Source organism: Arachis ipaensis, chromosome B01 (genome assembly GCF_000816755.2).
Source record: "Arachis ipaensis cultivar K30076 chromosome B01, Araip1.1, whole genome shotgun sequence".
In the NCBI taxonomy this organism is placed as follows: domain Eukaryota; kingdom Viridiplantae; phylum Streptophyta; class Magnoliopsida; order Fabales; family Fabaceae; genus Arachis; species Arachis ipaensis.
The window spans coordinates 9,056,607-9,063,040 of NC_029785.2; positions in this window are offsets into that span (position 1 = coordinate 9,056,607).

Here is a 6,434-nt window from a genome sequence, read left to right on the forward strand (position 1 = left end):
TCCTCCTCCTCCTCCTCCTCCTCCTCCTCTTTTTCTTATTGGAATTTCTTCTCTTCCTTCCTTTTCATCCTTTTCCTCCATCATCATCATCATGATCATTATCGTTATCGTCGTTATCTTTTTCTAATGTGTATCGTCGTTATTGTTATCGTTATCATTAGATTTTTGCCATATTGATGACATTATCTGATGTAAAATTGATTTGAATGTATTTTTGTTCAAAATTGACTTGGTCTCTACTTGTTTTGAAATGAGTTTGTTAGTGTATCGTCATCATTAAGTAATTTTGATTCATTCGAATTTAATTTTTGGTTCATTTGTGAATTAATTGAAGTTCACTTGATGCTGCTGTTAAGTATTGACCAAATTTTTTATTACTTAAGAAATTTCGTGTTTCGGTTCATTTCTTAGTTTAATTTAGGTTCATATGGTTTCGTTTCGCTTGAATTTGCGAAACTTGTTCATATGTAGTTGTTTAGTTAGTTTTTTTGTTCAAATCTGAACTAATTTCGGTTCATTTGTGAATTAACTAAGATTCACTCAATGCTGTTGTTAAGTATTGTCAAATTTTTTATTTCTTAAGAAATTTTGGTTCATTTCTTAGTTTAATTTATGTTTATTTGGATTCATTTCACTTAAATTTGTTGAACTTGTCATGTGTGGTTGTTTAGTTAGTTTTTGTTTAAATCTGAACTAATTTCGGTTCATTTGTGAATTAACTGAGATTTACTTGATACTACTGTTAAGTATTGACCAAATTTTTTATTCCTTAATAAATTTCGGTTCATTTCTTAGTTTAATTTAGGTTTATTTGGTTTCGTTTCACTTGAATGAACTTGTTCATGTGTGGTTGTTTAGTTAGTTTTTGTTCAAAAATCTGAACTAATTTCGGTTCATTTGTGAATTAGCTGAGATTCACTTAATGCTGCTGTTAAGTATTAACCAAATTTTTTGAGTTAATACTCAAAATGACTCCTGAAATTTGACCCCGACTTAATTTAGCCCTCGAATTACCAATTGACTCAAATTGTACCCTAAAATTTTAAGACGTGGCTCAAGTTAACCCTTCTGTCTATTTCCGTCACCGGAAAGCTGACGTGGCACATGTAATTGACACCTGACTACCTCAACGGTTGTCTGACGTGGCAAAATTATTGTAGGCATCAATTTAGCCCCCAATAATTTGAAAAAAAAAACTGCATAAGTCTTCTCGTCAGACTTCACCTCTTCCTTCATCATTTGCATAAACAAACTTAGAATATGACAATTAAATTTTTTCACAATAAATCTATGAATAATCTTATTCCAACAAGACAGAGGTCTAACATGCATATCTTCAAAAACCTTGACTGCACCTTTCGAATCACCAAATTTGATATACAAATCAATCAGCCGATCACACAACTCCTACTTTGAATAAAAAACCATCTTTAGAATCTTCCCGTGAAGCTTCAAACCATCAAAAAATGATCCATAATTAATACATCCTTTTAATAACCACAGAAAGGTCTGAGAATTTGCACGAAGGCTACGTTCTTCCATGAAATACAAGAAGTCAAATCCCTCTGAACTAGCTTCTTCACCTTTCCTCTCAGGAAGTTTATCATAGCCATTCACATAGCTCACTGCAGTGTTGTTGAAGGCAGCTAAACTCACTGCTCCGCTTAGTAGCTATACATAGAAACTTAAAAGACATCAACTTTTCAACATAAAAGAGCATGATTATAACCAAGTGCAAAACTTTTTGGTTGAAATAGCATTACCTTACAGTTCTTTGAAATGGGGTTGGGACAAAATTGATGCATACATTTTCTCGGAAAAGAATAGGATTTGGGGCATGTGAAGAAGTGGAGGTAGACGGCCAACCTAAGCAGCGCGACTGCGACGGCGAAGAAGAACCAGAATACACAAAGCCAGAGCAGAGACAGATGCTGACCCACAATCGTGACAGCGACAATGACTCAGAGGCCGAACCAGAGGATGGCGAAGGCAAACGGAATAAGGAAACACGAGAAGAGCTCCCTTTTAAATCACTAAATTTAATATACAAATTGATTAGCCCATCACACAACTCCTGTTCTGAATAAAAACTCATCTTTAGAATCTTCCCGTGAAGATTCAAACCATTAGAAAATGATCCATAATTAATACATCCTTCTAACAACCACAGAAAGGTTTGTGAATTTGCACGAAGGCCACGTTCTTCCATGAGATGCAAGAAGTCAAATCCCTCTGAACCCGCTTCTTCACCTTTCCTCTCAGGAAGTTTATCATAGCCATTCACATAGCTCACTGCAGTGTTGTTGAAGGCAGCTAAACTCACTGCTCCGCTTAGTAGCTATACATAGAAACTTAAAAGACATCAACTTTTCAACATAAAAGAGCATGATTATAACCAAGTGCAAAACTTTTTGGTTGAAATAGCATTACCTTACAGTTCTTTGAAATGGGGTTGGGACAAAATTGATGCATACATTTTCTCGGAAAAGAATAGGATTTGGGGCATGTGAAGAAGTGGAGGTAGACGGCCAACCTAAGCAGCGCGACTGCGACGGCGAAGAAGAACCAGAATACACAAAGCCAGAGCAGAGACAGATGCTGACCCACAATCGTGACAGCGACAATGACTCAGAGGCCGAACCAGAGGATGGCGAAGGCAAACGGAATAAGGAAACACGAGAAGAGCTAGAAGACGATGGCACACAAACAAGGGGGCAAATCCAGATGACACGATAGGAGGCCGAAAATCGGGGCCAAAAGCCACGATGAGACGCCAACGACGGAATTACTGGCATGTGTGTGGCAATCAGTGTGTGAGTGTGTTGGCTGTTGTGAGCGGGTTGTGTGAGTGCGAGACGAGAGAGTTGAGAGACTGAGGTGAGATTATGGAGAGTCTGAGGCTTAGCTGCTGGAGCTACCTAAGGCTTGGTTGCTGCTCCCTAACTCACCAGAAACGACTATGATTTGGGAGAAATGGGGGTTGCTAGGATTTTTTTTTTCAAATTATTAGGGGCTAAATTGATGTATACAAGAATTTCGCCATGTCAGACAACCGTTGAGGCTGCCAGGTGTCAACTACATGTGCCACGTCAGATTTTCAGTGACAGAAATAGACGGAAGGGCCAACTTGAGCCACGTCTTAAAATTTCAGGGTACAATTTGAGTCAATTGGCAATTCGAGGGCTAAATTAAGTCGGGGTCAAATTTCAGGGGTCATTTTGAGTATTAACTCTTATTTCTTAAGAAATTTCGATTCATTTCTCAGATTAATTTTGGTTTATTTATGAGTGAATTAAGGTGTATTTGGTCTCATTCTGCACAATTTAAAACTCTTCATTCTCATCTTCTACTGCTTTTTCTTCTTCTTTTTCATTTTTTTCTTCTTTATCTTCTTCTTATTTTATTTTATTATAATTCTTCTTGTTTCACTCTCTTGAGATGAATAAAACTAAGAAAAAGAGAAGAAAAATCAAATAAAGAAGAAGAAGAAATTCATAATGCTGCAAAATCACCAAGGAAAGGAGGAGGAAAAGAAAAAAAATATAACAATAACCGCAGCAATAAAAGAATGACGATGAGGAAAAAACGCACCAAGAAGAAGGAATACGGAGAAGGAGAAGGAGAAGAAGAAGGAGAAGGAAGAGGAGGAACACGAACAAGAAGAAGAAGAAGAAGACGACCACGACGATGATAATGTAAAGCCTCGTGGCTGAACGTAAATGACTTGGTTGGAAGAATGATCTCTTTTCGAAAATAAATAAGCCTCTAGGAGCAATTCTGATGAAATACTTTTTGGTATAACTTTTGACTTCTAGAATTAATTTAAAATCAAAATTTGTATTGGATATAATTTTTAAAATGATATTTGTATTAATAAAGAGAGATGGTATCATATTGAAGAAATATTAGCGAAATACTGCCACTTGTATAATCCATTAAACTCATTAAATAAATGTTGTAAAATTATGACAAAGACTCAATGAAAATATACTCAAATAAAAAAGATGTACTCAGTTGTTTCCCTGCATTTCATTATTCTATTTCTTTATTATTTTCTTATCAATTTGATAGAAAAATGGATCCAAATCAATTCAATGTGAGTTCTTTTCTAAATTATTTTCAAAATTTTAATTTTTCTCCCCATTCAAATGCATAAAGTTCTCCATCTTCACTCCACAAAATTCTAATTTATCACTTCTATTTCATTTTTTATCCATTGTAATGTATTTTTTTAATATTGTTATGTTTAATTAGGTAATATTTAAAATTTTATTTTTATTAGTGTATAATTGAAGGATTACTATGTGTTCATAATACCAGCGAAAGAAAATAAAGTAATCCTAAAGATCTATTTTGTGTTTAAATTTTATTCTAGAAATAATACATAGATCAGATCTAGATACCTTTGGACACTTTAGTAAAAACTTTATTCTTCGATTGTACGAAGACTCTATGCGTATCCACACCGAGACCAACCTTTGCTGTCAACTCCTTGACCAACGGATATCTGATCTAAATTGAGAAACCTGTTGCAACTCTTTGCACGCCATAACATTTTTCTCCAAGAATTAGGCTCACATACATTTATAAACTCTTGTGTTTTATTCTTATTTTTTTCTCTACTCTTGGCATATATATATATATATATATATATATAGTATGAGATTTGTTACTGATTTTAAATTTGAATCTCAATTCAAATTTGAATCATATCTTATTATTTCTAAAATAATAATAAGAATTATTATTTGAGATTATAATTGTATGAGATACAATTTAATTATATTTATTTGGAATAAGAATGAGTAAAAACTTGACAACCAAGATACTCATTCACGATTCTAAATAATTTTGTCAGAAATATAGATTTCTTATTTACTTTCATATTTTAGATTTTTAAATATGTTCATCTTTCGTATGGCATACTTGAAAGTAATATATTGAATACAATTTGAGAATTGTATTTTTAAAATGTTATCATTGAGATGATAATCCTACTGAAATAACATCTTCCAATAAAATTGGTTATGAAATGGTTAGAACTTGTGAAGTATTTGGAATATTGTTTTATTGCAATATGGGGTGTTTTGGCATCTATGGGTTCTAATTTCAAAGGCATATACCTATTATTTATTACTAAACATCTTGAGAAGATGTATGATTCTCAAAACAAGATAGTACGATTATTAAAGATTTTATTTAAACTAGTGGGCGTATTGGACGATATATTTTGAATTAAACTTTAGAAGTTAGAATGCCATTAGGCAAATGGCTTTAGCAAGAATTGTTCTTGCAAGCATTTTTAGAGATTTATTTCATTACAAACAATTTATAATTGGCCTTAATATGATTAAGGTTTGTAGTCTTTTTGTAAAAGGTCAATATGTGTATGGAGGATGTGAATCAAAATTGCTCTTAAGGGTTGGTTTGACCAATAATAAAAATATTGAGTATTTTTATTATAAGAGTTTAAAGTAAAATCTCTAATATCTATTTGATATTATATTGAAGGGAGAATGAGATTCTCCCAATGCACAAATACTAGTACTCTATGTACTCCATCATGTTTAAAAAACAGGAAATTTGATTCAGTTCAGGATCACTATTTGTTAAATAGACTATATTTTAGAAATGTGGCTACATTAACAAATTTCTCACTAAATCGAGTTTGTAGATGTTTTATATGTGTTAAGAGATTGCACAACAATAAAATTAATATTAGGTCTGATAAATGAGATTTATTGGTTATCTTAAAGAAATAATGAGTATTATTTCTATCACCCTTCGTACGACAAAGTGTTTGTGATAAGAGGTTGAATTCTTTTTCAGAAAAAGAAATTCCCTCCCAAAGGAAGATAAGATGAACAAATAGAACTTGATAAAGTTAAAATAATCGAAAAGTTTGATCTGTACAATGTCAAGAAAAACTTTGTATCTACAAAGAAAGAGTGGGAGTATAATTACTTTTATTAGAATTGTATACCACTCAATAGAGGATATACTTTCTCTAGTAAAGTATAAAAAGTTTGATCGTCAAACTATTTCTTTTTTTAAGGTAGCCTATTTGTATAATGATACAATTCTATAAAGATAGATCTAATAGTTACTTAGATTTTTTTATAATCATGTTCAATAAGGATTGTCCTTAAAATAAAATTATGCACTATTGTAGTGAAAGATTTCATGTTTTGAGAAAATGTAATATTTATTATGCACTAGGTGTATTTTACAAAAAGGTCAAGCAAATATGCTAAAGAGCTAAGGTATTTAAGGTCAAAAGAGTTTTGATAAATACAAATGTGCATTGAAAAATTATACACATGATTGATTGGCTCTAGTGCAAGTGGAAGATTATTGAGATAATACATAATAGTATGCCCAAGATCCAATCTATCATGATTGGCTCTCGTGCAAGTGGGAGATTGTTAGAAATA